The sequence below is a fragment of the Epinephelus fuscoguttatus genome, linkage group LG20 (genome assembly GCF_011397635.1).
Source record: "Epinephelus fuscoguttatus linkage group LG20, E.fuscoguttatus.final_Chr_v1".
Taxonomy (NCBI): Eukaryota; Metazoa; Chordata; class Actinopteri; order Perciformes; family Serranidae; genus Epinephelus; species Epinephelus fuscoguttatus.
The window spans coordinates 23,632,561-23,643,551 of NC_064771.1; the positions used below are offsets into that span (position 1 = coordinate 23,632,561).

Below are 10,991 nucleotides of genomic sequence, written 5' to 3' on the forward strand. Positions count from 1 at the left end.
TTATGTGTTTTCAATATGTATTTTTCTCCTTTTTAAAATCAAATTAATAGTGACTGTTCATCCTCAGTAGCATTTACTGAGGCAGAGGACTGTGTTTACATGTGTCTGTATGGGGATGTACTGAGGAGAGGAGGGGGTGAACGACAGAGACCTCTAGTGGAGATCAGAGAAGCCTTATGAAGGTTGACAAGGAATCTGTTTTAACTTTCATCTTAAAACATCTTATAATGTTACCTCAGTCACTGTGAGCAACCATTCCTTAAGATAGCATTAATGATACATTTGAAGCTACAGAACTGAAAACAACTGTGTATATCAATTATTTGATTCACTGTATGTTGTGAGGGTCCTGTTACTATAATGTTGTGCTCAATACACAGCCAAGCAGTGTCTTAGTTGTTTTTTCCCCACATTTTCTACAAGTTTATAGAGCTTTTTATTACAGTGTAAAGTATGATGCATTGCCATAATAATAGACTTGATAAGTTTTAAACTGTCAACACAATTACAAGTGAATATTTATAACAGATTTTGTTAAGCAAAGGCATTGGCTGAAGCTCAGGGTAGACATGCATGTGCTCAATGAGAAGCCCATGTTAAATGAATAATCACATAATAAAATAATTTATAATTTGAAAATAAAATGATTAAAACTTTTTTTGTAACAGATTTATTGAAACATGTTTTATTGTAATTGTAGACATTTTGTATTTAAATACCCTGAAATTTGTTTTTTATTTTACAGATGAATATCAGATAATGACACTTAAATCTAATTTCCCTTTTAATTTCATAATGTCACTTCATGACATAGAAACAGAGCACAATGTGTCGTGCTCTGAAAACCATACCTACTGGAGGTAAAAATAAATAAATAAGTAAATTTAAAAAACAACAACAACAAAAAAAACAGCACCAAAATTTACAACCAAGGGATGAAATGCTAACTGATGCCTGTAGCTAGCTAAAACCAGTAGATTTCAGCATGTCAAATTATTATTTTGGCATCTTATGTCTGTCAGAGAGGAAAAGTTACATTGACATACTCATTATTGTCAGACTATCTCAGTGTCCCTTCTCCTTGCCTTGCTGACTTTGAAGAAATGATCCCACTGACTGGCCAGTTGTGACATACCTTGATATAAATAAGTGAGTTGAATCACTTCTTAGGGTGGCACGGTGGTGTGGTGATTAGCGCTGTTGCCTCACAGCAAGAGGATTCCCAGTTTGATCCTGGGTGTGGGAGCCCTTCTGTGCAGAGTTTGCATGTTCCCCCCGCGTCAGCGTGGGTTCTCCCCTCAGCCAAGCACATGTAAGCAGCCTCTCTTAAGCAAGCTCAACAACTGCTAAAAAATTTAGCCATTATGCTCCTGTTAGCTATAGAGCAGTAACAGTGCTAAATAAGGTCTGAATTAACAAAATAATGATGGTACTGATGACACAGTCACAGTGATTAACCTCCTTTTATTTAGCTAAACTAGAACTTCATATGGTGTACTAGCGAGGCTGGGCTGTGAGCAGCTAACACTGGCTCTTCACTTTGCTGCAACCTCGCTTAGCAACTCAGTTGGCTAGGTAGATAGCATGTGTTCCCTTGTTAGGGTAAATAATAGGAGAGGTTCCTGTATCAGTGTACTTTATTTACATCAGTGGCAGACTTTAAACGGCCTTGTTGTAAGTTGTCTGCACATGGTTCTCAACATGGAGGTGGCTGAGCTGGTGGCTTAGGCCTCCAGGAAGTGTGACAGGCTTTGAAGCCAATTTTGCATAGTGGCTAAACAGTCGTACTACAATTTCTGGGGTCAGCCATGTGATGCCCTGTGGCCCAAAAAGACTTTTTCCTGTTGACTTACAGTTGATACATTTGTTTAGCCTCACAACCCCACTAAAATGACTCATTTCAAGGTCTCTTAATACATCCATGTGGTGGCTAGCAGGTAACAGTTTTAAATCCATGTACATAGTTAACAACGGCAACAGTGCTGACAGAGCTAACAGTGTTTACCTTGCGGAACTGGAGGGTGGGCACTACGCTTCCATGATAATGTCGTCACGATATCAGCAGTAACCGCCATATGAGCAAAGTGCAAAGTGCAGAGGAACACACGCAGCTGTACTGGTTTACCACAACAAACCACAGAGAAGCTCAGTTTAAAACACACAGAGGTAGCATGACTTCATCTCCATTCAGGATGCCATTACTCCACTGTATCCACGATCAGTATTACCTGACATTGTGTCTTCAGCTAACAGGAGCTTACTGGCTGAATTTGGTAGCATTTCTTGAGATTGCTAGCTTCAGAGAGACTTGGGGCATTTAGTTATCTGAAAGGTGAGAGGGTGATGACAACACTGCTGTCATAAAAAGTGACAACATGGAATAAAAACAGAGTTTTAGGAAAGGCCATTTAGAAAATTGCCAATTTTAGCCCACTAATAATTCCTGAGATTAAATGAAAAAATACTCCAATATTACAAAAACAGAACTGATAAAATAAGAATTGACAATAATATAAAGTATAATATATTGGTTCATGTATATATCCTATTTTACACAGTGTATTAATGTGATTTGTACTTCAGGGCTGCATGACTGAAGGGTTAAGTGTGTGCGCTGATATCAAGCCAAGGTAGATTTGTATTCCAGCACATTGTGTCTGTCGTTTTGTGTTTTGATACCAAGGGTCTCATTTTCCAATTAGGACAATGAATCAGTGATGGATACAATGTGAAGCAGTCATTTGTTTGTGCTTTGGAAGAAGTTTTCAGAGCCTTTACAATCGCTAACCACTTTACCATGCTTCATCCATCATTTTGTCAACACCCTAATGTTTTGGACCTATACAACCTCGGCCCAGAGAGGAAAGTAACACAGACAAAGCAGTCAGTTGCTTTCACAACACGCCAAATTTTCAACCTATCTTGTACCTCCCTCCTTTTGTCCGTGACCACCATCTTGAGAGGATTTGTGAATTTTGAATGGCAGGAAATGTGTTATAGCCTGAACAATACGTGTGTCTGGAGTTCACAGTGTTATTCAAGTCACTGCTCAATAGCTAACAACACCAAATGCTGATAGATATTTACTCATACCTCTCTTGTTCCAATGACAGATGACTACATGCAACATGACAGTTATATTAAATCGGCATTATGTCATATAGTTTGATAGACTTACAACATTAATGAAAGCTGATGCTATTGACTCCATGAAACTGTGTAATCAGCAGTTAAGGCATATCGTTCTTCTAAAATGTATTTCCTGTTCCTCCAAAGAAGGGTATTGATTTCCTGTCTGAAATAGTGATGTAAAAATTGAATTAACTGTTACACTGAAGATTGTATTCAAACAAAACATGAAACGTGTCCGTGTTAGCCTTCAAGCACTTGCGAGACTACATTTATACTTTATAAATAATGCTATAATGCTGAATGGAGATTTTTTTATCTTCAAATACAGCACCGGCTAATGCTTAAAAAGGGAATAATGTCATTAAAAAAATATGGAATGACTCACTGTGTCATGATAATTGACTGTTCAAAGTTTTTGAAGGGTGCCAGGGCAGATCTATTCAAACTGAAACACTCCTGAGCCCTTTGTATCCATTAACAAACCTGTGCATTAATATGCTTTCAGACAGCCCTGGATAATGCTACAAGCCTTTTCATCATGACTTATATTTACTTTAACCAGTCCCCCCCTTAAGTGCTGTTTTTAACAATGCAGGCACTATGAATCATTTACCATACAGTAATACCTTGAAGGAATCATTTGCTTTAGAGACGTTTGTGGTTGGTTTGATGCTGATGAAAGGCATTATCTCCTGACTGACAGATTCTCGGGCTCCCCTGATGCAATATTTATTATATGTCACATAGCCGCGCATTAGGCCAAGAATGGGCCATTGTTTCTACGTTAGGGACAAGGGGCTGACAGTGGCTGAGCAGAGGCAGGTCAGGGATAGTCAGACCAAAGCAAATATAAACCTATAGTCTCTGCACAATGCATGTCATAAGGTGTGGTTACTAGAGTTTTTTGAAACGCATAATAAAAAAGTAAATGAAAGCAGATTGATAATAACCTGCACTCAGTGGTGGGAGCAACATTCAGAGCCTTCACTTGACCCAATTGTACATACTCTAGTGCTGAAATTAGTTCATTAATTGATATGATAATCAACAAAACATTAACCCAACTTGATGGATAATCAACAGACTTGTTCATTTAAAGACACCTTTTTTAGTGTGATAATTGGCTGCTTTTCTCTGTTCTATACTTATAAATGGACAAACTAGTACTCTGAAGACCTAATCTTAAAACGTAACTTAGCTATTTTGCAAACTGAGCTGTATTTTCTAATGTTTTTGTGTCTCCGTAACGAATCATGACAAAGATTTTTAAAATTGGTCCAGCATTGAGTGCAGCAGCAGGCAGCAGTGGAAAATGGGGAAATGTAATGTTAATGATCAGTTGTGCACTGTCAATTTTGTCTACAAAAAGTGCTCGTCTTTGCCATTGACAGGCTCAGATTATTATTCTGTGCCTGGAAATGTTATGGAAAGGATCCCTGCAGAGATAGACCTTTTTAATTTACCAGAAACAGCCCCAAAAAAGCTATCGTGAAACCCACCAGACATTTAAAAAAATGTTAATTTTACCATTCTAAAACACACGTCAGTCAAGGCTGACAGAAACAAAATAAATCTCACAAAAGCCATCTTGGTTTGTCTGTTCACACTTCCAACAATCACCACCTCTGGTTTGGTTGAAACGAACCCTTAATTCACCTTGTTCCACGTGAAAATATGCTGACGCTGTACACGCTAAAATTACTTTTTATTTGAATGGAGTCTGGTGGGTTTGGAAATAGCAATCAGTGTTACTGATTAAACAAAATGATATTTTTCTGTAGGGATGCTTTCCATAATGTTGTCAGACTCTTATAGTAAAAATCTGAGCCTGTCAGTGGCAAAAACAAGAACTTTGAGTGGACATAGTGGACATGACGGTGCAAACATGCCCTGAGTGGTTACATTTTAGCCTGTTTTGCACCTGCTGGCTGCAGCACTCTTGCACAATAATGAACCAGCCAGTTACACACATAAAACATGGCATAAACATTATGTAACATTACAAAGCATAAAATTGAAAATCCAAGTAAAGTACAAGTACCCTTAAAATTCAAGTACAGTACTTGTGTAAATCTACTTTTTTCCCAACGCTGCCTGAACCAAAGAAAAGTCGAGGTACAGTGACACAGGGTGAACGCGTATTCCTGTGATTCCCGTGGTCTTAGTTTTTTGTTACCATATAGAGCAAGGCAGAATGGGTACTTTGGGTTTGTATTAACAGTATAGTATTGTATATCTTCCTAGTTTTCAGCTGTCTGGACGGCTCATTTGCATAATCTCACTTGCTCAACTTGCTTGTTTCCAGCTCGTTTCCCTCATTGTATTTTCCCTGCAGTGCGTGCACTTTATGTAGCCATAGTTTTGATCCTCACAGGCAAAGTGAAACAATATCAACTAAGCTCAAATATCTTCGCAGAAATACAAAATGACATGAGAGCAGACCGGCTGTGGGACTGGTCTTGCGTTCTTGCGCAGGCAAATGATCCCTGTAACTCCTAGCGTTCTCCCCAGCCTGAGTAATTGAGATGTGTAATAACTGTGACAGAGGGCATTATCTGACCCATTTTCCTTTTCTTCTCACATTGCTTTGTTTATACATGCCTTCCTGTCATAATCCCTCACAAATCTCCAAAGTAAAAGCCCTTTGAAGAAATTGCCTCTCGTAGCGTGATATCCCGTGTAAAGGAGTTCTTTTTAATGACCAGGATCTGACCTCATTTCATATGCATAAGCCTACATCAAAGTAGACAGCATCCGTCCACTCTGCGCAGCGTTCTTACACTTGACAGTGTTTCACATTGGAGCGACAAAGCACATACATGGAGCTTGTAATTGCTTAATTAGTTTCAGGCCGTGCAGTTTTACCTTGGGTCGACCTTGTATGAGGAGGGCCACTGCTCCCCTCATAGAAACGTATGATTTGATTGATTTACATTACCATTTTCTCTTTCATCAGTCATTATTAGAGTCTAAAGGGCACCTCTGACAGAGCTGAGATCTGTGTCTTTGTTTGATTATTGGATTGTCTATCCAAAGTGCTTTTTGAAATCTGCACTGCAAAGAGAAATTACTATTATAACAGTTTATGAAATCTGAATCAAGGGTCAAATCTGCTTCTTAAATTGTTTCTAGTCTCTGTGATATTCTTTGACCTTGTCCTGACTCTCTTTTTTCTTATTGCTGTGAGGATAAAATGCAATTTGGTCCTCGCTGGGAGGCTGAAGCTGCAGTAGACACAGAGACCGAAATAATTTTAATTTCACTTGATTGTTTAGCCAATGTAAGCTCATAAATAGTTGCTTTAGCCATGTAGCATCATGCTGCTCCCAAAGATCAGCTGGTAGGGAGGTGAAGATGTCACACATGTCCTCAAGTAATCAAAAATGCAGCAAGTTTTGTCATTAAAGTCCCTCTCCAGACATTTTACTTATACGAAAAGTCAGTGTAGCCACGGTCATTCATTCAAGGAGACATTTCATGGATGGGGACTTAAACTTTATATACAGTGGATCTGTGTTTCACAGTTTTTTTCATTGATTTTTTTGAGACATGTTCTCACCACTGTGAAGTATTTTATATGCTCAGTACTAACTCGAGTAAAAAGCTGTCTCTCTAAGTTACCATATGCTTGTATTACACCACAAGTTACAGACGAGGGGAGATAAAGGAGATTAGTATCATGTACAGTACGTGATATTTGATTTTGATTATTTTGCTATAGTCGTATGAACTTTGCTCTAATAGCAAGACTCGGTATACAAGATTTCATGGAAGTACAGGAAGTAAACAAGTAGATATTACTGCAGTGGCATCTCCCCTCAATATGCGTGTGTTTGAATGCAAGCTGTCTTCAGAGGTGTGACTTTCTACTTTTACCTTTACTTTCTATATTAACGCTATTGACTTGCACGCAGCTGCCTAGCTTAACATAGTGAAACAAGTAACGTCATCTAAGTTAACACTGCTTAACTAGCTAATGTTAGTGGGTTAAATCATAGTTAAGGTGGGCTGTGGTGGTCCCACATAATAAATTAAGTCATCAACTATCTGTACAGTATTGTAAGATATAACATTAGTTGCTCTAATAAGGATATCCTGTTGACCACAAAGTTAACATCATCCAGTCGGCATCACAAACAGAACACGTACAATGTTGTCTGGTGTTTCAGTTTAAAGAGTTACAGGGTTAACTTATGTCTCTCAGACAAAACTCAGATTTCGTGGTGTGAAATTACCGGGATCTTCTGCATTGTGGGGCCCATAGAGCAAGTGCACTCAAGACTTATGGTGGCTAACTTGTGGCTCAGCTCAGATAAAAATGATTTCATCATGCGACTTTGGAAATGTTATTGGACCAATTGGATCAAATCCCGACAGTGAAACAAGTCATTGTGTGGGTATTCTGACACTAAACAAAAAATGTATCCACTCTTTCACAATGTAAATCTATGGGAAAAAGTAATTTTAGGCCCCATGGCATCATATGATGGACCCGGAAGTTGTAATTCTAGTTTGGCCACCATGTAAAATTGGCTTCAAAGCCTAGCGCTGTGAGCAACCATGAACGCATTCTGCTGAAAGTCAACATTTAAAGTGGTCACTCGTTTAACCACAACATTGCAATCCTATGTAAATAGTTTTATTTTTTAACCATGTCATTATTATCTACATTTTAGGCCAACATTTCCCATCATTTCATTGTCAGCAGTCAGCAGACAGCAGCAGACACTGAGTCACAGTTTGCATCTGCAGTAATGGCAGTGCCACCAGATGACGGATCAAAGTGGTTGCTGGAGTCGACTATACAGCTATGGTAGCTGCTCTGTCAGGTAGTCCCTACAAGGCACTGTAGTGCTTTAAGCAAAATGCTAACAATCAGAATAGTAGCATGCTAATGTTTAGAGGGTATAATGTTAACTGTGTTCACCTTGTTAGCATGCTAACAGTTTGATTAGTGGCAAGTTTAAAATACAGCTAAGGCTGATGGGAATGTCATTGGTATTGCAGGAGTTTGGCAAAAAGCAAAGAATGGGACAAACTACATTTGGACCTGATGATGATACTCAACGAATCCATGTATTTTACCAACTTGAAACTGGATCCAAACTGGAACTAGATACTACAGCCCAACCCCAACCATGAATGCACCCTTCTGCCTGCGTTCATAAACAGCATTCAGTGCACTTGTGCGCTTAAGTCAACAGGCATCTGATGTATGTCCACATACTAAAAGGGAATTTTGTGATGCTAGCTACAGTAATTCACTCTGTGAAATTATATTTTGTTGATCTCTTGTTACACTAAACTGAGAGGCTGTAGACCAAAAGCAGTTAAAATGCACTGTAACAAGCTGTAGAGAACAGATCTCAGTCAGATACTATTTGTAAATACCTTCGATCATTGGGACAAAGTTTAGACAGTTATATAAATGAGGCTCACATCCGAACACATGTCTTGGATTGGCAACATTTCAGGCTCTATCTGACCTCTAATACTGTGAGCACCACCTGCCAGCTCTGCAGGCACATTTTTCAGCTATTTGAAGTTAGTTATTGACCTCACTCTGCTCTCTCTGTTCAAACAACAAGCCCACAGTTCAGCACCTCTGCCAGGTACTCAGTCTTTGTGGCAGGTCTTTGATGCTTTATCTAAACACCAGTGTTTATCTGCCTGAACCTCGATGAGATCATCAGGACAGCGTGTCCAGTTGTTTTGGTTATGATAACAGCTGGGTGTTAGCCATGTTCACAGCCAAAAGCCCACTACATCATCATCTTTATTCTTTCTGTACTGTCTCAGCAGCAAGAAGTGGATCTGACTCTTACAGTAAGATTTATCTCTGTCGGTACTGGCACCAAAGGATTTTCCTTCCTTTGTTCTCTCTGCAGTTAAACTGCTTACACTAATTTTCTACGTAAAGCTGTATTCACAAACTAAATATCACATGCACAACAGTTTACACAAGTTTAAATAGAGTTGTGTGGTCTCATTTGTTAAAGCCTTTGTTGTTTTCCTGAGAGGGAAATCTATAAAACTATTTTTTTCCTACACAGAGAACCTCAAAGAGACATTTTGGCTTTCTGAAACAATAAAGTTTAAAGGGCAGAGAACTTATTTCATTATGTAATTTTAAAATTTAAAACTTTATATCAAAGCTTGAAACTCATGACTATCAGATGATACAATTGGTAGTGGCACACACAGGTATTACTGTCATTTCGACAGAGTAGTTGAAGAAATGCATATCAGCTCTTTGAAGGTAGTTTAAATTCCATAATGTTTTGCATCATTATTAAATGGTATGTATTTTTCTACCATCAGTTATTTTGATCCTCCACACAGTGGATGTGACTGAACTTGTCTTTATGTGTTGGTGACCTGTCCTGGGTGTAACAGTGTGTCTCACCCAAGACATGCTGGGACAAGGTAACGTCCTGATCAGACGGACCGCTTTTTAGCAGCCTGGGGCAACTTTCTGTAATTGTTTTCAATGACAATTAAGGTTTTGCTTGCTGCTTTTGCATTGCTCAGCATGTCTTGTTAATACACTCTGTGCTCATTTTTGCAGTTTTGCAATAACTTTTACACCTCATGTTGAAAAACTCAGAGCAGACAAGTGCCCTACATCAGTTTTGTTTTTTCCCATTGTCCAGTTGGATGAATTTGGAGGCAAGTGGTTGTCTAACAATACTTAAACAAAAATAAAAGTTGGGGCAAGCTACTCTTTTCTAAGTTGTAGGCCTGAACCATGCATTTTGCAGCTTCCAAAAACTACCACTGAATTCTCTAAACCAAGCTACTATTTAGCTATTATGCGGTTTCATACAGTTCTTCCCTGGTAAAATAAAAATGGTGGTAAAATGCCCTGTGGGGTGGTTTGAATGGAGTACATTTAAAAGACTTGAAAAAACATGAATAAACTAGGGATGAGCATTTTAATTAAATAATTTCCATATTCAAGTACTTGCGTTAAATTATTGAAGAGTGCTCCGGGACTCGCAAAAAATGTCTAACGTAAAAATGGCAAACAATGCAGAACAAGTGCAATTTGCAATTGATTTGTAGAACAACCAGGCTTTACTTAAGTTAACATGAAAAAATCAGCAAACTTTCTGAGCTAACTTTCCATACCAAGCTGTTAAATGGTCTTAACAAACTCACACTGTTAGCTGTGTGATGCTAACGGTTAGCCTTGTCACTTTGTGTGTGTGTGTGTGTGTGTGTGTGTGTGTGTGTGTGTGTGTGTGTGTGTGTGCAGGTGGCCTCTCACCAACTGTTCCCCTGCATGGAGCTCACAGTCCTGCAGCAGTAGTGTCTTAAGTGCCTCAGGATAACGGAGAGAGAGTAACAAGGGCAAGGAGGCGCTGAGCGAAGCAATACACTGCATGCTGCTCTACAGTGAGGTAAGATTGTATCCATTTTAAAGGGTTAAAAATATATGTTTATTTAGAGAAGTCATGATCATATGTTCAGGGTTCAGCGACAGTTATACGTTGAACAAATAATGATGTCGAAATCGTCATGTGCAACCCTGGAATAGACTGATAGTAGAACCTCTTAGAAATCCAACGGCTCTGGGGCAACCACTAGCTCACCTGGTAGAGTGTGTGCCGCATATGGGCTGAATCCTCTGCAGTGGCTGGGGTTTGACTCCAGCCTGCAGCCCTTTGCCAAAATGGAAGCAAACTCCTGACCTTTTGATTGACACCTCACTTGGGCCAGTAGGAGCTTCCATGCCCACCCCATAGCCTGTAATAGCCAATGAGGGCCTATCTTCACTTCCAAGGTCCTGCATCACTTCTCAGGTTAGAGAGCCAATCAGTAGCCAGAGGTTAACCCGATGACTTATGGGTCTTGTG

The 10,991-nt window shown here is 39.2% G+C and overlaps 1 long non-coding RNA gene across 1 annotated transcript in view; it reads left to right on the forward strand.

Moving 5' to 3' along the window:
• The window catches only part of LOC125880932 (uncharacterized), a 138,265-nt gene extending 127,751 nt beyond the window's left edge, over positions 1-10,514 (forward strand). Inside the window, exon 6 of the long non-coding RNA XR_007448171.1 lies at positions 10,391-10,514. This is a non-coding gene — a long non-coding RNA (uncharacterized LOC125880932). The remainder of the gene's footprint in view (positions 1-10,390) is intronic.
• The last annotated feature ends 477 nt before the right edge of the window (positions 10,515-10,991 follow it).